Genomic DNA, 22,744 nt, shown 5'->3' with positions numbered 1-22,744 from the left:
GTGAAACCCTATTCTACTAAAATACAAAAAATTAGCTGGGTGTGGTGGCCAGCACCTGTAATCCCAGGAGAATTGTTTGAACCCAGGAGGTTGCAGTGAGCTGAGATCGCACCATTGCACTCCAGCCTGGGTGACAGGGTGAGACTCTGTCTCAAAAAACAAAAAACAAAAAGAAAATGTTAGGTATGCAATACAGACAGTCCACTGTACTCTAGGCCTCCAGAATTTAGTCATCTCACATAACTGAAACCTTGTTCCCTTTGACCCTCACCTTCCTCATTTCCCCTCTCCCTCCCTGGTGATCACCACTGCACTCTCCGCTTCTATATGTTTGACTGTTTTATATTCCACGTGGAAGCAAGATCAGGTACTATTTTTCTTTCTCTGCCTGGCACTTAAAAGCAAGTCTCGTAAAAAGCTGTATATATTGAACATACACTCTGTGACATTAGGGATAAGTATGTACCTGTGAGGCCGTCACCACCATTGAAGCCATAGACATATTCACCTCCCAGAGTTTCCTCTCGCTTCCTTTATTCCCAGCACTCAGTGAAATAACACTGAATAACATCCTCCGGGTCCCTCTATGTTGTTGCAAAGGCAGAATAAATTTTAAAAGGCAGAATAAATATCTCAAAATTTTTTAAAAGAAGAAAGAGCTTCTAAAAGTCATTTAAAATTTTATTTTTATTTTTACTTTTTATGGGCACATGGTAGGTGTATAGATGGGGTATGTGAGATATGTGAACAGATGCACACAGTGTGTAGTAATCACGTCAGCGTAAACGGCATATCCATCGCCTCAAGCATTTATCATTCCTTTGTGTTGCAAACATTCTGATCACATTCCTAATTTTTAAATGCACTAGAAGCGATTGTTGAGTGTAGTCATCCTGTTGTGCTAGCAAACCCTAGCTTATTCTTTTTATCCAACTACAGTTTTGTACCCATTAACCATCCCCACTTTTCCCCCACTCCCTTCCTCTCTATCTCCATGAGTTAAGTTGTTTTAATTTTTACCTCCCACAAATGACTGAGAAAGAAGAAAACAAAATTAAAAACTAAAATGAAAACAAGTCCTTCTGAAAGTGTGGGGGCGGGCCCCTGTGCTAAGGGAAGAGGGAAATGAAGCCATGCTGGCTTCTTCCATCAGCTGCGGATGGGATTCCGAACTCTGCCTTGGGAGGCGAACTGGTTGGCTTTTAATTTGAGCCCTGCCTCCTTCCAAAAAGGATTTGAGGAGACTTACAGTAAGAACATACCCAGAGGATAGACAGTGGGAAATAAAGCCAGAGGGAGAGGTCAGAGGCCACCAAAAGGAAGAGAAAACCAAACCCCGGGAAGGGCCAGAGTCTCTCAGGCCAGGACTTGGATTCAAGGAACAGTCATTTGGTTTCAAAAGGACAAAGATTCTTGGCTTGGAGAAGCAGCTGGCAGAGGCTAATATACGAATCTGTGTTTAAATCTGTTTATTGAAATGTTTAAACATATTGTTTTTGTAAATACATCCGGAAGACACTGATTAGCCAGCCCCCCACCAAGTGATGGGTGTGGCAGGGTCCCAGCCTTGCCATTTTGTTCCCCGTCTGGACTGGCCAACTCTTCCTTCTAAAAAAACAGTTAAGAAAGCAAACTGCTTACATAAGAAACTTTTAGGGATGTGAGGAGGGGGAACCAGCTCTTCTTGCCGTAGTTGAAATATGAACATTTTTTCTTTCTGGTCTGAAAAATGAATCTACAGTAAACAGTGGGTGACGCCAAAGAAATCACTTCAGATGCTGGAAATGATTTCATTTTTACACTCCAAGATTAAAAGTCAGTGACTAAGTGTTCAGAGCCACATCTCGTCTTCCTAAGTGGGAATACAACACGCCCCGCCCTCCTCTGGCTTTGCTTCTGTTCCTCAGGCACTTTCATTATCTGTGATGTGGTAAGTCGGTGGCCTGCAGCGACAGGAGCTGTGGAAGGCGATGACTCTGGGGTAACATTGGGTGCTGGGAGACTGTGTGCCTTTCCCTCAGGACGCCATAGTCACAGCCTGGCATGCGCAGGAAGCCAGCTTGATGGAGCCATCTCCGTCAATGTGACGGGAGTGTTTCCAGAAAGGGTCCAGGGGGCATTTATTTCCCAAACAGTCTGTGCTGCACTTGGAGAGGGTATGAGGCGACAGGTCAGCAGAGGTGAGGGGAGGGCAGGATGCAAGGAACGTACTTGTGGGTCAGAAGGACACTGTCTTGGCAAAGTTCTGCCCATTCTGTGCCCACTGAGCCACAGTTGATGGGGATCGTCCATTTTCTCTTTCTCACTTAGCCTCCCCCGGAGGAGTTTCGGCCGGAGAAACCACCCCAAACCCAGGCCATCTCTGTTGTTCAAAGTATCAGACCATTCAGACCTGCAGATGGCCCATTTCCCAAAGGCTGACATACAACCCTCTAGGGGCACTTTTGTTTGGTTTTTAACTTTTTACCTCCTTTATTTGACGTTAGGAGGGACTTTTTTTTTTTTTCCTCTTTTTAATAAACTTTTTATTTTGGAATCATTTTAGATGTACAGAAAACCTGCACAGTTAGCACAGAAATTCCCACATCCCTTCACCCAGTGACCACCCCCTAGCCACACGGCATCTTATGTGCCCATGGCACATTTGTCATGACTAAGAAACACACGTGGGTACATTCCCATGAACTAAACTCCAGAATTCATGTGCATGTCACCAGTCTTTTAACTGTTGTCTCTTTCTGCTCTAGGATCCAAGCCAGGGTGGGTGGTAACTTTTCATATAACTTTTTTTAAGTGCCACAATTATGGAGTTATTTTAATGAATATTACAAAAAATATTATCACACCAATTATTATAGCTTGGGACTAATTAAATGACAAAAGCAAGTCAATTTGAAGAAATGTGTTATGAAAACAAATAAAGGTGATCTGTGTACAGCCCTTTACTTCACACCCACCACGAAGCTCGCTTAGCACCAAGCAAATCCCTAACAAAGTCCTGGCGTCACTGAGATAAGGACTAGCAACACAGTTCCCCTTCCACGGCCCAACAGCGCCCCTCTTCCTGTTTGGATGCTGCTCAAGGGAGGGAGGAGGTGGAGAGGAGAGGAACTCTCCATGGAAATGAAGTTTCCATTGTAATTATTCAGCTGATCCTTGACCCCCATTACCATGGATAATCAGAAACTGGCTGGATACATCATGCTTTAAATAAAAACATCAGGGAAATGGCCCTGAGGATGTGCAGACAGATAATTGCATGGGTTCGTCCAATGACACTTCAGCAGGAGGCACTTTTCTATACGCACAGAGATGAGAGCAGCGGCCCTCGGCACAATGTCGCACATCTGTGGAGTGTTCCTTCCTGAGGGGCCTCCCCAGGTACAGCTTCCTGTTCCATCGCAAAGGGCTGGTGATGATCAACCTTTTCTGACAATGGAGAGAGCGTGGGGAGGATGGTAAGGGGAAACAAACCCCAAGAGGGAACCAGCTTCAGTTGAAAGCAGAGCGCATTCCTTCCCAAGACAGGACATTGCCAAGCCCCAGAGAAGAGCCCTGGGTTCCACCACCTCCCCTACAGGACGAGGTGCGACAGCAACTGCATTGGAATATAGACGGTGGCATCAGGCCCCACCTGGTGTGTAAGTTTGTGGTCTCTCCAGCAAGGTCAGGGAAGTCAGGGGATCACAATTCTCTGTCATTCAGCAGGTGTGGACTGAGGGCTGGCTCTGTGCCAGGCACCGTGCCGGATGTTGGGTTCCATTGTGAGGCCAGGCATAGCCAAGGCAGAGACAAACACTCCTATAGTCACTCACAACATCAAGCTCCACAGGACAGAGAATGGGCAGATCCACAGGAATGAGAGACAGGCTGCCAGGTGCTCAGCCCCGGGGAGCCTCTGGAAGAGGAGAGAGGGCCACCCATCATGGCTGACCTTGGGAGGACTTGGGTCTTCACAAATTGTGTTTCTTGTTACATACAAGAGTGTTAGACACACGGAAATATCCATATATTCCCATGCACTTATTTGACACATACGCTTGGAGCCATGAGTTCAATCCCCAGAAGAGGGTCATTATGTGGAGAAGAAAGGGTGTGGCCAGGGGCCGTGCAGGAGCCCAGGGAGACTTGACTTATGGCCACTCTTGATCACACTCCTCCGAGGCCCCAGAGGCGCTCCTTCCCAACTATCTTTTGAGGCTGGGTCGGCTCCCCAAGCCCCAATTTCCTGCTGAGACTCAGCTACACTGTTAGCCCTGGGCACACCAGGTGGCTCTGCTTGGAGTCTGCTCCAGCTCCTCTCACTGGGACTTCCTGCAATGCGACTGCACAGATGAGGTCTGGAGAAGGGCCCAGGGACTGAACCGCAAAGGTGAGGGCTGTCTTTGCTCCTCCTGACCACAGCTTCTGGACAGGCATGTGTATCTGCCTGTTTTGTTTTTTTTTTTTTTTTTTTTTTCTGGTTTTGCTGCTATTTCTTCTAGCTGCGTGAGGTAGTTTTGTTTGAAAGAACAGTCAATGCGGACTGCTGTTTTCCGAATGAGGCTTGCTCTTGGCAAGTGAGTGAGATATCTTTTTGTTTGTTTGTTTCCTTCAGAAAAAAAGTGTCTGAGAAAGCAAGTTAACAATTTTTGGAAACTGTTTTTCATTTTCTTTGGTAACTGTTGCCACATGCTTAATGCATTTGTTATTGGTCATGTGCTCTAGAGAGTCTATCTGTACCATGGTGCTTAGAAAAATTAGGAGAGTGATGGATTTATTTGCTACATTGATATAACTCACATACCATGCAATTCACCCTTTTAAAGTGTCGGATTCAGTGGGTTTTAGTATATTCACAAGGTTGTGCAACCATCACTGTGACCTAATTCCAGAACATTTTCAACACCCCCAAAGAAACCCCATATATTACAATCACTCTCACTTTCTTTCTTTCTTTTTTTTTTGGGGGGGATGAAGTCTCACTCTGTAGCCCAGGCTGGAGTGCAGTGGCATGATCTCGGATCACTGCAACCTCTGCCTCCTGGGTTCAAGTGATTCTCCTGCCTCAGCCTCCTGAGAAAAGGACTACAGGCGTGTGCCACCATGCCTGCCTAATTTTTTTATATTTTTAGTAGGGATGGGGTTTCACTACATTGGTCAGACTGGTCTTGAACTTCTGACCTCAAGTGTTCTGCCTGCCTCAGCCTCCCAAAGTGCTGGGATTACAGGCATGGGGTTACATATTGCTACATGGATACATGATTTTATCATTTTTATGGCTTTGTATATTCCATGGTATATATCTGCCACTTTTTCTTCATCCAGTCCACCATTGATGGGCACCCGGGTTGATTCCATGTCTTTGCTATTGTGAACAGTGCTGTGATAAACATAGGAATGCAGACGTCTTTTTGGGAGAATGATTTATTTTCCTTTGGATAGATTCCCAGTAATGAGATTGCTGGGTTGAATGGTAGTTGTATCTTTAGTCCTTTAAGAAATATCCAAACTGTTTTCCATAGGGGTTGAACTAATTTACATTCCCACTAACAGTATATAAGTGTTCCTTTTTTTTTTCCTGCAACCTCGCCAACATCTGTTATTTTTTGACTTTTTAGTCATAGCCATTCTGACTATTGTGAGATGGTATCTCATTGTGGTTTTGATTTGCATTTCTCTGATAATCAGAGATGATGAGCATTTTTTCATATGCTTGTTGGCTGCTTGTATGTCTTCTTTTGAGAAGTGTCTCTTCATGCCCTTTGGCCACTTTTTAATGGGGTTGATTTGTTTAAGTTCCTTATAGATTGTGGACATTAGACCTTTGTTGGATGCATAGTTTGCAAGTCTTTTCTCTCATTCCACGGGTTGTCTGTTTACTCTGTTAATAGTTTCTTTTGCTGTATAGAAACACTTTGGTTTAATTAGGTACCAGTTTTCTTTTGCTTTATAGAAACACTTTGGTTTAATTAGGTACCAGTTGTCAATATTTGTTTTTGTTGCATTTGCTTTTGAGGACTTAGTCTTAAATTCTTTGTCTAGGCTGACATTCAGAAGAGTATTTCTTTGGTTTTCTTGTAGGATTTTTATAGTTTCAGGTCTTAAATTTCAGTATTTATTTCACTTTGGGTTAATTTTTGTATATATTGAGAGATAAAAGTCCAGTTTTGTTCTGGAATTAGAGTGGCACCAATCACTCTATTCAACATTCTTCTCCATATGGTTAGCCAGTTTCCCCAGCACCATTTATTGATTAAGGGGTCCTTTCTTTCACTGTTTATTTTTGTTGACTTTGTTGAAAATCAGTTGGTTGTAGGTGTACAAGTACAGCTTTATTTCTGGGTTCTCTGTTTCATTAGTCTATGTGTCTATTTTTATACCAATGCCATGCTGTGTTGGTTATTGTAGCCTTGTAGTATAGTTTGAAGTCAGGTAATGTGATGCTTTGTTATTTTTGCTTAGGATTGTTTTGGCTATTCGGGCACCTTTTTGGTTCCATACAAATTTTGGAATAGTTTTTTTCTAATTTTGTGAAAAATGACATTGATAATTTGATAGGAATAACATTGAACTGCTTTGGGCAGTATGGACACTTTAATGATACTGAGTTTTCTAATCCATGAAGATGGAATGGTTTTCCATTTGTTTGTGTTGTGTGTGATTTCTTTCAGTAGTGTTTTGTAGTTCTCCTTGTAGAGATCTTTTACCTCCTTGGTTAGATGTATTCCTAGGTGTTTGTGCGTGTGTGTGTGTGTGTGTCTATTGTAAATGGGACTGTGTTCTTGATTTGGCTCTCAGCTTGAACGTTAGTGGTATATAGAAATGCTACTAATTTTTATACATTGATTTTTGTATCCTTAAACTACTGAAGTCATTCATTGGGTCTAGAAGTCTTTTGGTGGAGTGTTTAGGGTTTTGTAGATATAGAATCATATCATCAGTGAAAAGAGATAACTTGACTTCCTCTTTTCCTATTTGGATGCCTTTTATTTCTTTCTCTTGCCTGATTTCTCTGGCTAGGATTTCCAGTACTATGTTGAATGGAGTGATTAGTGCCATATCTTAAAAATAAAATATTAATTCAAACAAATCCATATTGAACAAAATATCAACATTTTACATGAAGATAACATTACAGAGATCTTTCACTGAGACCTTCCACCATAGCCAACTGCAGTGGAAATGCTCATTCTGGGCCCTCGAGAACCTCTGGGGTTATGTGTGGAGGCTCTGCAAACACTTGTTCCATCTACATCTCTGGGAAAAAACCACCCAGGCTCTAATTCTTACTTCCCTGCACAGAACAACCTCATCTCCAACGCAGTGTATTTTTGTACACCTACATTTCTGGGCAGCAGGCTCTGTTTGTAGGTTGTTAGACCAATAGTAACAATTACTAAAGAGCTGAGCTGAGGCTCTTTTTTTTTTTTTTTTTTTTTTTTTTTTTTTTTTTTTTTTTTTGTCTCTCTCTGTCTGCTTCTATCTCTTCCTGTTTTCTAAGGGTTGCTACTGTGACCTTAAGTAATGTATAGGAAATAATTTACTTCCTATTTCTGGGCCATACCAAGTTTCATCTCTGCATGAGTCTCTTCCAGGTTGCTTGAAATGGTGCTTTTCTCAGTTAAACGTGGAGTTGACATAAAGGCCAAGCCACAGGAGGCTGCCCCTTTTATTCTATTTTCTAAGGCTCAGGGAGCATCTCTCTGTTCTCTGAGATGCTGCCTACAGAGTAGGAACTTGGAGAGAACACTAAAATGCCCTCTCAGCAAAGAGTAGTGAGCTCCACACAGAGAGTGTGAGCAGGGGCCCTTGAGCTCATCTCTCCTCTGTGGGACCAGCCTGGTGGTCCTTTCTGGAACTATGGGTGTCTTTTCTGGGCAACCAGATCATTGTGTTTGAATCAGAGCATCATTGGCTGAAAATACTCCACTCTTCATAAAGGTATGTAACGTGCTCTATGCCATAAGCATATATAAAATGTCAATTAAAAAAAAACTGTTTTACTATGTTCTTAATGGTATATTTATCTTCAAGCACACAGTTAAAATGAAAATGCTACGTAAAACTGTGTCTGACCCAGCTCAAGTAATTCTCTTGTGTGCTTAATACCACTGCTGCTTTTGTCAAAATATTTACTGCAGTTCATAATGGCTGTCAGAAACCAGGTCCACAATCCACATTCTACTAAATAAAAAAACATTTATGAGAAAATTTATTGCTTTATAAGCTGTTTTTCCCCCCCCCGATGATGGACCTATTAAACCAAAAATGTGAATTGGCCAAGAGTGTGTGTGTGTGTGTGTGTGTGTATGCGCGTGTGCGCACGCCTGAGCGCACACATGAGTGCATGTGTGTGTATATATTGTGTGTATATATATATGTTTTATTAGCCCAAGTTTTTATAATACAATATAATTGAAATATCAAGGTATTTGATAGAGCTACTATTTATAGCAGTTCTACTAATCAACCACCCAAGGGTAATATTTTTCAATGAGATTTATAAGGGCCAATAGACCATGTATTTATACACGTATCTAGCTTCCCAGTGTCCAAAATAGCAAAGAACTGGAGGCTATCTCAGATCAGCCACGGAAGCTATGCTCTGAGAGGTAACGTGTTTCTCCTTTCTCGCAGCAAATCTTCCTGTAAGAATGAAACCAGAGATGTTATCTACCAAAATGCAATGAAGGACAGGATACAACTTAGAAAAATGATAACATTAGCTGACTGGGAAAAACAGAATCAACGTCAGGGCCAGTTTAAAATAATTTGCCTTTTAACCACCCTCTCTTTATTGCCCCAGCTAAGAGCAAGTATTTGGGACCATAGGCTAATATTAATCAGAGAGAATGCTTAGGTTCTGTGGCAGTGTTAGGGCCTGTGAGGTTTGCTTCCTTTGCTGTGCTTCTGCTGGGAAGCTGGGGAGGGGGTGGTCATGAAGGAGGAGTGCCATGTGAACAGGATTACCCGAAAGGCCTGCCTAGGGGAGATGGGCTCACCATCAGTGGCCATGGAGTTCGAGAGACCTTTCTTCTGGTAAAGACCATGAACATCATGTATGCAGAGAACCAAGATTGTACAAGGGAGGTAGGGTAGGCTGTTTGGTTAAGGGGATAGGGTGGTAATAGACACAGGGAGAACCTACCACGTCTAGACAAATCACATCTACAGCTTTATGTAATCCTTTGAATGAACAGGAGCCCCACTTTTCAGATAAGGAAAACACAGTGTGGAGAGCTTAAGTGACTTATTCCAGGTCACAGGGTTTGTAGGTAGTAGAGAAAGGTTCAAAGACAGGTCTGGGAACTTTGCCCACCATGCTGTCTATCTGGGTGTGGCATGTCAGGGAAGACTGAGCTACGCTGAAAGGTCACACTCAGGAATTTCTGCAGAGCTGCTTTGGGGCATAGGTAGGAAGCATGTTCTCAGCACTGGCTTATCACCAAGTGAGAGGTCTTTGCAAGTTTTCATTGCTTTCCTTGTAGTTTCTTTTTTCTTTTTCTATTTTTTGGAGATGTAGTCTTGATCTGTCACGCAGGTTGGAGTGCAGTGGTATGATCTCAGCCCACTGCAACCTCTGCCTCCTGGGTTAAAGTGCTCCTGCCTAAGCCTCCCGAGTATCTGGGATTATAGGGACCTGCCACCATGCCCGGCTAATTTTTTTGTATTTTTAGTAGAGGCAGGGTTTTACCATGTTGGCCAGGCTGGTCTCAGACTCCTGACCTCAGATGATCTACCTGCCTTGGCCTCACAAAGTGCTGGAATCACAGGCATGAGCCACGGAGCCCGCCCCCTTCTAGTTTCTTTATGACACTTGGCATTCATAGCAATGTTGGAGCTTTTCCATATATGGTAAATGGTAGTGTTGTCAATTTTCCTTTGAATATATAAGGGTTCATAAGGAAAAGTGAGTTGATATAAAGAAAATGAAAGGAAAATGGTCTGTGCAGAGTCAGTGTTTCTCCAAGGGTAAGCTGTGGTGCTCATGGCTAGAGTCACAGTTCTAGATACACTGCAGTAAATAACATTGATTCACACACTGGGAAAGTTGTGCCTGTTTTGATTCTATTTATGTATTTATTATTTTTATAAATTAGCCTCTTTGTTTTCAGATTATTACAGATTTACCTGCAGTTGTAAGAAAAAAATACAGAGAGATCCCATGTGTTTTTTACCCAGTTTCCTCCAATAGCAACATCTTGCAAATCGCGATCAGAATATTGACAGTGATATAGTCAAGATACAGAACATTTCCATCACTGCAAGGATTCCTTGTGGACACCCCTACTCCCTCCTGCTCACCCTCCCCCACTACCTCTTAACCCCAAGCAGTTAAGGACTAGTCTGTCCTCCGGTTTTATAATCTGTCATTTCAAGAATGGTATGTGAACGGAATCATTCAGTGTGGTGGGTAGCCTTTGTGGATTGATGTTTTTCATTCAGCATAATTCTCTGGAGACTCATCCAAATCTTTCATGTGTCAATAGTATGTTTCTTTTTATTGCCCAGTAGTGTTCTGTGATGTGGATGTACCACAGTTGGTTTAAATCTGGGCTAATTCCAGTTTTTGACTGTTACAAACAGAGCTTTAGAAACATTCATGTACAAGCTTTTGTGTGAATGTAAGTTTTCATTTGTTTGGAAAAAATGCCCAGGAGTGCAGCTGCCAGGTTGAATAATAGTTCTATGTTTGATTTGTTAACGAATGGCCACACTCTTTTCTGGAATGGCCGTGCCACTTCACATCCACACCTAAATACTGGCAGCATGTGCAGTATTTCCAGATCCTCTCCAGCATTTGCTGTTTCGCTATTTTTTATTCTAGCCATTCTGACAGGTATGAGATTGTATTTTATTGTGGCTTTAATTCGTATTGCCCAGGTGGCTAAAGATGTTGAACATCTCTTCACGTGCTTCTCTGCTGTCTGTAGACCTTCTTTAGTGATAAGTTTCTTCACGTATTTGCTCATTTTCTAATTGTATTGGTGTGGATTTATTTATTTATTTTTTTTACTGTTAAGTTTTCATAGTTCTGTATATATTCTAAATATAAGTCCCATCAGCTATGTTGTTTGTGAATACTTTCTTCAGATTTGTAGCTAGTGTTTTTATCCTCTTATAAGCAGGGGTTTGCAAAGGGCAAAAAAAGTTTAACTTTGATAAGGTCCATTTTATTTTTTCCTTTTATGGCTCATACATTTTGTTTCAAGTCTAGAAACCCTTTCCACATCATAGATCCTAAAGATTTTCTCATATGCGTTTTTCCCCTAAAGCCTTTACGGTTTTATATTTCACATTTAAGCCTGTTTTAAATATTTTGAGTTAATTTCTGTATTAATAAGATGTGAGGTTTAGGTCAAAGGTTTTTCTTTTCTTCTCTTTTCTTTTGCTTATGAAATTCAGTTGTTTCAGCATCATTTGTTGAAACAGTTACACTCTCTCTAAAGAATTGCTTTCAACCTTTTGCTGAGGCAGGAGAATCACTTGAACCCGGGAGGCAAAGATTGCACTGAGCAGAGATCATGCCACTGCACTCCAGCCTGGGAGACAGCAAGACTACATCTAAAAAAAAAAAAAAAAAATCTGTTGCATATATTTGTGCAGATTGATTTCTGTGTTTTTTTTTTTTTTTAATTATTCTGTTCTACTCATCTATGTGTCTATTCTGACAATACAGTCTTGATTACTTTGGCTATATAATAAATTTTCAAGTTAGGTAGACTGATTCTTTACACTTTATTATCTTTCTTTATACTTGTTTGAGTTATTTTAGTTCTTTTGCTTTTCTATGTAAACTTTAGAATAATCTTATCTGTGCCCACAGAAAAAATCTTACTAAGATTTCGATAGGAATTGCATTAAACCTATATATCAATTTAGGGAGAATTGACATTTTTACTATATTTAATCTTCTAATGCATGAACACAATATGCTTCTTTATTATTTAGATCTTCTTTGAGTTAGTTCATCAGCATTTTGTAGTTTTCAGTGTAAAAGTCTTGTACATGTTTTGTTAGATTTACAACTACATATTTCATTTTTCATTTAATTTTGGTTTTCAATCATTCACAGCTAATATATATAGAGAGAGAAATGTGATTGACTTTTGCATGTTGATCTTGTATCCTGTGTCCTTGCTGCACTCATTTATTAGTGTGAGGAGGTTTTTTTTTTTTGCAGATTCTTTGAAAATGTGTATGTATATAGTAATCTCATCTGCAAATAGGGATAGTTTTATTTTTTCTTTTCCTGCTTGTATTAAGTCTTTCCTTTCCCTGTGTGTATTTTGTATTTCTTTCTTCCTTCATTGTACTGGCTAGAACTTTCAGTCATCTTCAAAATGGGAGTGATGAAAGTGACAGCTTCCTCTTTTTCCTGATCTTAGGGAGAAAAGATTCAGTTTTTCACCATTAAGTATAATGTAAACTTTGGTGTTTTGTAGATGCTTTTAATTATATTAAGATATATCCCTCTATTTCTATTTTTCAAAGAGATTTTATTATGAATGGGTGTTGAATTCTGTCAAAAGCTTTTTCTACATCAGTTGATATAATTATGTGATTTTTCTTTTTACCCTGTTAATATGGTCGATTACACTGAATGCATTCCTGGAATCCTTGTTCAAGGTGTATAATTGTTAACACAGAATTCTATTTGCTGATATTTCGGGAGAGGTTTTGCACCTGTGTTCACGAGGGATATTGATCTGTAGTTGTCTCTTTTCATGCTGTCTTTGTCCAGTTTGGTGGCAGGGTAATAACCTAGGTGCTTAAAGTTAACTGGGAAGTTTTATTTCTTTTTCTGTTTTCTAGATGAAATTGTGTCAAATTTGTGTTAATTCTTCTTTAAAAGTTAGAATTCTCCGCATCAAGGCCTAGAGACTTCTTAGAAGGGAGTTTCATAATTGCAAATTCAATCTGATAAATAGTTATAGTGTGATTCTCGTGTGATTCAAATGATCTGTTTCACATTCGGTGGATCATGCATGATAGTTTGTGCTTTTTGAGGAATTGGTCCACTTCATCTAAGTCATCAAACGTATGTGAGCTGAGTTACTTACAATATTCCCTTAAGGTCCTTTGTATGTCTGCAGGGTCTGTGGTGATAACCCCTGTTTCCTTCCTGACATTGATAGTTTGTGTCTTCTCTCATTTGTCCTTTGTCAGTTTTTGTAGAGATTCTAAAGACCAATTTTAGGCCAGGCACAGTGGCTTATGCCTATAATCTCAGCACTTTGGGAGGCTGAGATGGGTGGATTACTTGAGGCCAGGAGTTTGAAACCAGCCTGGCCAACATGGTGAAACCCCATCTCTACTAAAAATACAAAAATTAGCCCAGTGTGGGGTACGTTCCTGTAGTCCCAGCTACTCGGGAGGCTGAGGCAGGACAATCGCTTGAACCTAGGAGGCGGAGGTTGCACCGACCCGAGATCATGCCACTTAACTCCAGCTTCGGCAATAGAGCAAGACTGTATCTCAAAAACAAACAAACAAACAAAACAAAAGAACCAATTTTATTCATCTTGTCTAAGAACAAGCTCTTTCTTTCATTGATTTTTCTCTATTATTTTTGTTTTGATTTGACCAGTTTCTTCCCCCACCTTTATTATCTCCTTTCTTCCGCTTGCTCTGGGTTTATTATGCCTTCCTTTGACTACATTGAAGTGGGAAACACTCCTCTTTTCTAATGTAAACATTTAGTACTATAAATTTCCCTCCCAGCACTGCTTTAGCTGTGTGCCACAAATTTTGTGCTGTATTTTTTGTTTTCACGTGGCAGTGTACTTTTTGATTACCTTTGGGGCTTCTTCTTTGACCCATGGATTATTTAGAAGCGTGCCATTTCATTTTCCTGTTACCTTTCTGCTGTTGATTCATAGTTTGATTCCATTGTGGTCAGAGAACATGCTTTGTATGATTTTAAGTCTTTAAATTTGTTGAGGTTTATTTTATGGCCTGGAATGTGGTCTATCTTGATGTAGCAGTCTGGATCCAATCAGGAAGTAGGAGCCATACAATAGGCTAAATAAGGGAAGCTTAATAATACTAACTATAATGAAGGGTGACTGTAAGACATAAGGGAAATCCATGTGGCACCCTAGGATTGAGATTCAGCTCCCCAGTTGAGAGAGACGGCTTCCATTTCTCCCAGAAAGGGCACACGTGGAAGGAGTCAGACCTCCTTGGAGGAGATGTGATTTGGCCACTGGATAGCAGAGGAGTTGGCTGGCTTAGCCAGACTTGAGCTTATCTGGAATTGCTGGGAAAACAGTGGGCAACTTTCTGGAGTGCATGTGGGAGGTGGCAGGCAATCTATAACCAAGATGGGGGTGTGTTTTGGGAATCTGGCACTAGTGGGACAGAGGTCTCCAGAGCTCCCAGGAAGACAGTGTGCAGGCTGTGTGTTTGCAGAAGGAGCAGATCCATGTGAGCCCCCCAGCCACAGGCGGGCTGTACAAGAGCTTATGTTTTCATGTGGGGGCTGCAGACAGGTTACTGCTGGGCTGAAGCTGGAAGGTTGCAGAAGGAGTGGGTCCTGGGGCCTGTGGCTGGGGGAGGCTCCACAGCATCTCTTCATAACCACACCGCTGGCCCTCTCCTTGACCCCTCCTGGAAACTGTAGGAAGCCTCTTCCTCCTGCAATGACCCTCCAGTGTCCTCTGTTGGATAAACTTACCATTGTGCCCACTTTAAAGGAGAAAAGCTTTAAAAGTTTGCATCCTTTATCATACAGCATGTACTGAATGGCATTTTTGGAGCTCAGAGGCAAGACATTTCTACCTGGCACAGTCTTTCCCTTTGCCTGTGCAGCCCCATGTGTACCCTTTACATACATTTGAACTTTTTTACAACAATAGAATGGTTCTATATTTGCACCTAACAAGATACATCCGTCGTTCTAGCGAGTGAAGTTCTCACTTGTTCGAAATGAGACACAGTCATTGTAGTCAGCACGGGCTGTATCAATTGCTCCTCAAAGTCAGTCACGATCTCACTGAATATTCTGTTTCCAAAAGCCTAAATTATAAAGTTAACTTCCAATAACTCATGTATAAAAATTTAAAACATGAAGTAGGAGAAAGAAATAGAGAATGATTAGTAAAGATAAAATAAAAATCATTCATATAACACACATAAAGACCATATACAGAGCCCCTCCAGTCCTTGTTTGTGTAACTGATCATGGAGTTGTAGTTCATATCTGTGGCTTTCTTCTGCCACCAGCCATTCTACATCTTCCTTGGCCTCCGCTGCTCTGGGTTCTTTACCTCCTGGAATATCTACTAACTCCTGAAACGTTTGAGTATTTACTTTTCTCCCAAATCACAGTTGCTCTACTATGTGGCAACAGGTCCCTTTGAGATGGCATAAAGAAAGATTTACAATGTGTCCTTGTGGCAATAGCATAGAGTCCTTTTCAAGGGAACCTGGGCCTCCCTTCAATCAAGGGCCTGTAGGTCTGCAAACTGCCTTCATTCTGAAAACTGGGTGAAGGCCGTGAGTCTCCATTTGGCGACTAAGCCAGGTTACTTGCTACCACACTTAGAACTTTTCCTGTGATTTCCTGTGATATCAGGTGATATTCTAGTAGGCTGACTAGTCATTCCCTCCGAGGGACAACGTGATCAGTCAGCTACTGCTAAAGATCTCTGCAAGCCAAAGAATTCAGATTCCTGGCATTGCCCGTTGCTCTTGTGGTTGGCATGCTCACCTTGTCTTTGGCAATTAAATGATGCCACTTGGTCGTCTGCTATTCTGGGACCTCCAATATCCACAGTGAAATGAGGAAGCCTGTCTCCATAGTGGTGTCCCCTACAGTTCTTCCTGGCCTGGAAAAAGAGCAGTCAGATCTTTTTGGGGATGCAGGTGCTCCCCTCATTAATGCATTTCTCAGTACCCTCCTGAAGAGGGGGCCTTCTGGGTCTTCGTGAGGAGTGCCGCTGGGAGAGTCGAAGGTTGCCTGTGATGTGCCTGGCCCAGCAGGCATATTTACCATAGTCTTTAGATCCTCTCCTTTGTGTCATGCCAGGGAGGCTTCTGCATTTCAGCCTTACTAAATTCAAGTCACCATCATTTCCAGATTTCAGTCAACCTGCCTAGGAAGCTGTTAAAGCCACATCCAGCTGCACAACTAATACATTAAATTGAGGATGTCTGGTAAGTGCACTCCTATCATTGAATTTGGTCCAGTGGCTGGTGGTATTTTCTGCCCTCCTTGGTATAAGCCCATGGAATCCATTTGCACACACATGTTCCCTAGGTTTCTGCTGACACATTAGCAAGAACCTTCAGCTTTTCTGGTGCGAGCCATTTACTCCTGGGTAATAGTGAGCGCCTATCTCCGTGCTCAGATTTTACTCTAGTTAAATCTAGTTAAGTCTAGAGGGAACAGGGGCTGGTTGTGGTGGGTTCTGAGAAGGATCAGTACCTCTTTAAAGGCATCTACCCCAAATGAAGGCATCATAAGGTTTTCCAGCTCAGGAAGTCTAGCCTCTGTGGACAGTGGAGGGGAAGCTGCTGCCACTTAAATGGGAGGCTCAGAATGACCTGGAGGCCAATGTTGTCAGTTTCTCTAGGTCCAGTAAGATGTCCTCACCTCAAGTTTTAGGATCCTATTTTTTCCTGATTAATGCTTAAACTTTCACATGAGAAGCTTGGCATGGCTGTGAATTCAGCTGCCATTTTAATTTAGTAACTTGCACCATTAAATATTTTGTTGATTTTCAGCAACGTCAGCCCTATAGGCTACAAAAAATAAGAGATTATTTTGGGGCTGTCATGGAAGCTGTCTGACTCTCAGACCATGGCTTGAGGTAGGAGTTAATGGGCCTGAGCTTGTCATTTTCTCTCTGTAAGTGCTCAAGGACACAAAAAGAAATCCATTTCATGCTACATCCCATATGGTCATCATTCCTGCCATACAGCAGGAACAGAAGCCGCTTGAGCTTCCAAGGCACATGCTTGAAATTGGCACTTTGCCACGATCGACCACAGGTGGTGGCTTGATTAATTGTGATGCTGTTGCACATTACAAGTTACAAGAGTCACGTTTCTCATTGGCAAGGAGCTCGGCACTGTGCTCACATCCAAAAGCACAACAACATCAGTCCCTAAATCCCATCGTTAGGGATTAATGGGACCATCCCCAGTGCCGATTCTGTAAACGTCTGTGCCCAGTCAGAAGACAGAAACCACCCAGTTGGTTATGCAGGGGAAATTTAGCACAGGAATGATTAGTTACAATGAAAGAGTGACTATAAGACACAAGGAAACTCTATAGGGTGCCCTGGGATTGAGGGAGAGTACTCAAGGAACTACACACTTGGAAGGCATTTGGGTCTCATTGGAGAGGCTGTGATTTTAGCCACCAGAAAGCAGAGAAGCTGGCTGATTCAGCTAGACTTGAGATTGTGCAGAGTTGCTAGGCAAACAGCTGACAACCCTCTGGGGTGCTGCTGAAAAGCCAAGCATGCACAAGCAGAGATGTGGGTGTGCATCTGGGAGCCTGGGCACCAGCGAGATAGAAAGCTTTGGAGCTTGTGACGTGCATAGAGGAAGTGGGGCTTGCAGAGGAAACGGCCACTTTGTGTGGACTTCTGGCCACGGGAGGCTAAGTGCTGGCTGCACGTGGCTTCAGCTTCCCTGTCTGGAAGGCTGCAGATGGATTATCCCTGATCCAAGGCTGTAGGCTGCCCAGGGAACACTTTTGCAGCCTGCAGTTCAGGCTGGCTCTCTCAGATACCCCACATAATGGTTGCTCTAGGTATCACTATACATACATGTATGTATGTATATGTGTGTGTGTATATATATATGTATATGTCTTATCACAGTCTGCTGGTGTTATTATTTTACCAGTTGTAGTGAAGAGTAGAAATCTCACCTCTGTACACTCACGTTTAGAATTATCTTAAATATTTCTTCTACATACATTTAGAACCGTTATCAGACAGTGTTATAATTTTTGTTTCAACCACCAAACATGATTAGGAAAACCTGGCCAGGAGTGGTGGCTCACTTGGGGGTCCAGGGCCGGAGGATTGCTTGAGCCCAGGAGGTTGGGGCTGCAGTGATCCAGGTACGTGCCACTGATCCATGTATGTACGCTCCAGCCTGGGTGACAAAGCAAGACCCTGTCTCAAAACAAACAGACAAAAGAACTCAAAAGGAGATGTTGTTTTTATCCACTTTTTTACTCTTTCCATTGTTCTTTTTCCTTCCTGACGTTCCAAGTTCTTCTCTTTTGTTACTTCCTTTCTGTTTAGAGAACTTTCATTCCTTGAGGGTGGGCCTACTGGTGACAGATACTCTTTGTTCCCATTTATTTGAGAATATCTTGATTTCCCCTTCATTCCAGGAGGATATTTTCATATTTTCACTGGATATAAAATTTTGGGTTGACACTTCCTTTCCATCAGCCTTGAAAAATATTACGCCCTTTTCTGCTTGCCTCCAAGTTTCTGATGAGAACCCTGCTTTCATTAGAATTGTCTTCTCTATAGCTAAGGCATTGTTTGTCACTTGCCACTTTCAATGTTTTTTATCCTTAGAGTTCAGAAGTTTGACTATGACATATTTTGGTGTGGATTTCTTGGGGTTTATCCTGGAGGAGAGGGGGGGGGTGGCTCACTCAGCTTCCTGAACCTGTAGCTTTATGTCTTTTGCCAAATTGAAGCTCCTGACCATTATTTCTTTGAGCACTTTTTTTTTTTTTTTTTTTTGAGACGGAGTTTCACTCATGTTACCCAGGCTGGAGTGCAATGGCGCGATCTCGGCTCACCGCAGCCTCCGCCTCCTGGGTTCAGGCAATTCTCCTGCCTCAGCCTCCTGAGTAGCTGGGATTACAGGCACACGCCACCATGCCCAGCTAATTTTTTGTATTTTTAGTAGAGACGGGGTTTCACCATGTTGACCAGGATGGTCTCGATCTCTTGACCTCGTGATCCACCCACCTCGGCCTCCCAAAGTGCTGGGATTACAGGCTTGAGCCACCGCGCCCGACCTCTTTGAGCACTTTTTAAGCCCGTATTTCTCTTCTCCTTCCCGGACTCCAATGACATGAATATTAGACCTTTTGTTAGTGCCATGGATCCCTGAGGCTGTTGATTTTTTTTTTCCATCCTGTTTTCTTTCTGTTGCCCAGATTGGGTAATTTCTTTTGTCCTATCTTCAAGTTCACGGACTCTTTTTTTCTGTCCTGTCCATTTTGCTGTGGAGCCCATTATTTCTACGTGTTCTTTTCCCATCTTCGATGTCTTTGCTGGGGCTTTCTATGTTTTTTTTGTTTCAAGCATATTTGTAAGTGTTCATGGAAACATATTCATGGTGGCTGCTTCACAGCTGTCAGGGAATCCCAGCGTCTCTTTCATCTTGGTGTTGGCATCTGTGCATTGCCTTTTTTCATTCAGTTTGAGGTCTTCTTGGTTCGTGGTATGACAAGTGACTTTTAATTGAGACTTGGGCATTTTGTGACGAGTCTGGGTTTAGTGACCCTTCTGTGTTAGCTGGCTTCCTTTACCACTGCTCTGGCTGGGGAAGAGGTGAGTGAGTGGAAGTCCAGGTTCCCCACTCAGCCTCTGTTGGTACCCGTTCAAAAGTCCTGTTACCTCCTGGGAAGGATAGTAGCACAGGCTCCCTGCCAGGCCTTCACTGACATTTCCCCTGTCTGGAAGAGCTAGGAATGCCTTGCTATTGCTTCCCACAGAAAGAGGGAGTGGATTAACACACTGTGGCATACCCACACTGTCAAGTAGGACTTGGATGGCTCTCAAAGGTATCGTCCTGAGTGAAAGAAGCTAGACCAAAAAAGCCACATGATATGCGGTTGCATTTATAGAACATTCTGGAAAAGACAAACCTGTAGGGACAGAAAACAGATCTGTGGTTGCCAGAGGCTGGAGGTGGAGGAAGAGATTGACCAGAGAGAGGAGGGATGATGTGGGGGGTGATGGTCTTCTTCATTTTGCTTATGTTGGTTGTTACAGAACTATATTTACTTGTCAAAATTCATAGAACGATACACTTAAGAGGGTGAATTTTACTGTAGGTAAATTGCACCTTAATTAAAAAAAAAAACGTCCTGTTGAGAGATGGAGAAATTTGAGGAAATGATCTCTTGCCCCCTCTCAGTCTGCAGCCATAGAATGGCCTTGGGTCCTAAGTGATATAGCTTTTATGAGTAACCCCCCATTCCCCTGTAATATGCATGTGCATTTTGCTTTAGTGCGTACACTGTGTCCATTTACAAAGAGTGCCAATCATACCTTGTAGTTCCCACATGGGCAGTTTAAGAGGTAGGGTTAACTCATAAAGTGTTCTGAATCACGTCAGTATTTGGGATGCTTCTTCCTACCCTTTCTTTGAATTCAGCGTTGCATCTGTTTGCTATTTTCCTGGCTAATTATTGTAATTATGTAAAATAATTACCATCACCAATGCAATATTCTGAATTCATTATTTCACATCATAAACAAATCTGTTGACAGTCTGCTAAGCGATGGCAAATTGTGGTGCTATGTAGCATTTTATTTTATAAGTCACGAGGAATCAAGATAAACCTCCAACACAGCCAGGTCCATACTCGGAAGAGCTGTCCTTGGCACACATGGCAGCCAGCAAAGGTCACCTTCAAAGTGGCATTCAGTGGCAGAAGGAGAGCAGTCCTGGATGGCAGTTCTCATCCTTCTGCTGGCTTTGTCTTCTATCCGGCAATAAGGCTTTAGGCTTTGCTTTCTCCATTTGCCATGGAGGAGAGTAGCAGTCACAGCAGTAATAAAGACAGACCTCTTGTCATTTAACTAAGCATGGCATCTCTAGTATCCATAATTTCAGGTCATTATGTACCCAGACATTGTTCTCTCCATTTTGCAGATGAGAAAACAAAGGCCCAGGGAAATAGAATACTTGCCCAGAAAGAATTTTAAAAAATACTGTTGAGCAGGCTAGTGTCTGTGGGTGCAGTTGCTCCAGATTCAGTGTGTCATGGCGCAAACATGCCAGGCATTCCGTCTCGGGGCCTTTGCACTGGCTGTTTGCCTCCATTGGCCTTTGCACTGCTGGAAACACTCTTACCCCAGGTACCAGCATGGCTCATTCCACCACTAGGTTCCCATGTTAAAACTAGGTAAGTCTAGGGCAAACTAGGATGAAATTGCGTATAGTACACCAGTACGTGAAAGAGTGGGTATTACGGAGCTGACCTTCTTGTTAGGGATGCTCACCTGCCCCATCTCATTTAAAATTGCACTCCTCCCTCCCTTCTTGACCCTTCTGATGTTCCTCCACCATGCTCCTACCCCCCTTTAGCCTACTGTATTTTTTCCATGTTACTTACCATTTTTCAATATATTATATAATTTATGTTTAAAACCTGTTGCTTATCTGTCTTCCTAACTAGAATGTAAGTTTCACAATATAAGCTCTTTTATTTACTGATGTACTATACCCAGGGAGACCAACTCATTCTAGTTTGCCCTAAACTTGCCTGGTTCTAAAATGGAAAGTCCTGCATTCTGGGAATCCCTCTAGTCCCAGGTAAAACAGGACCCTGTAACTTCTAGTACATAAAACAGCACCTGGCATGTAGTAGATGCTCAATAAACATTTGAGTGAATGAATAAATATTCAATAGGTGAAAACTAAACTAGAACAATTGCCTTGGTTTTGCAATGGTCCTATGCTCCATGTCATGTCATCCTGAAGAGTGTTAATTTATTCTACCACTTTTTGTTTGAAATTTTACTAAATAAAACCTACTGCTTTGTTAATGCGGGTGCCCCAAGCACTACCGTACAGCCCCCAGCTAGTGAGACCCAGAGGCAGACCCTGCAGTGTCCTCTAAGCCAAGGAGAATGGAGGCTCCATGTGCCCATTCTCTCAGCCAGTGAGGGTTCTGCTGTACCATCAGCATCCTGTGGCCTTGCTTTCTCTTTATTTTGCATTCCAGCAAACACTTTGGACCTAAAATAGGGGTCAAAACGTATGCAAGTGCTTGAGCTGGATTGACCCAGCAAACAGATGAAGAGAGTTTTACTATATGTTAAAATGCAGATCTGGACTGTCTAGGCTCTTCAAAAAAATGGATGACAAGGCAGAGGGGAGAGACCAGCTGACTACAAGTAGGCTCGGAAGGGAAGCAGAAGAAACTCCGGTCTGAGCAGTGTCAAAGACTGGGTGTTATACAGAGACAGTGAAAGCACAGTGCCACTTCCAGAGGGGTGAGACAATAATGACTCCTTTCGATGATGATATCATTGTCCATTCCAGTTACGCGCTCTGGGAAAAGTCGGTTGTCTGTGGAGTCATAGGCTATAAGGGCTGGTGGTTAGACAAAAATCACCACGGGGCGAAACTAACCCTAAAATTCTTCAGGCAGGCATCATGTTATTAGGCAGCATGTCATGCTATTCAGTTGCCTCAGCTGCCTAATACACCCACCCATAAAGCCGTGGCTTAGAATAACAACTGCTTATTTGGTTTGTGATTCTAGGAGTCAGTATTTTGGGCTGGGCTTAGTTAGGTGGTTCTTGTTGTGGCTGGATTTGTATGTCTGTGGTCAGCTGCCTGGCCTGTTGGGGACTGGCTGGACGAGGAGAGTCTTGCCTGGGGTTGCTCGGCTCAGCTCCATGTGCTCTCTCATCCTCCTGGGGGCTCCCCTGGGCTTGTTCTCATGACAGAGGTAGAGCAGAAGCATGCAAGCTTCTTGGGACCGAGGCACACCATCACTAATGCCACAGGGTGTTGCCCAGAGTTGAGCAGT

At 42.5% G+C, this 22,744-nt stretch overlaps 1 protein-coding gene across 3 annotated transcripts in view; it reads left to right on the top strand.

The window, feature by feature from the left end:
• ZNF831 (zinc finger protein 831) overlaps window positions 1-22,744 on the top strand; it is a 111,606-nt gene that overhangs the window by 9,888 nt on the left and 78,974 nt on the right. Inside the window, exon 1 of one of the 3 annotated variants that reach the window (XM_032257147.1) lies at window positions 7,444-7,923. The exons of the other annotated variants lie outside the window; for them this stretch is intronic. The gene's annotated coding sequence lies outside the window, so the exon portion shown is untranslated. Of the gene's footprint in view, window positions 1-7,443; window positions 7,924-22,744 lie in introns of those variants that run through there. 3 annotated transcript variants of the gene reach the window in all.

The sequence above is a fragment of the Sapajus apella genome, unplaced genomic scaffold (genome assembly GCF_009761245.1).
Source record: "Sapajus apella isolate SASKATOON/1434 unplaced genomic scaffold, GSC_monkey_1.0 scaffold96, whole genome shotgun sequence".
Lineage (NCBI taxonomy): Eukaryota > Metazoa > Chordata > Mammalia > Primates > Cebidae > Sapajus > Sapajus apella.
This window is presented reverse-complemented; position numbering and strand designations above follow the sequence as displayed.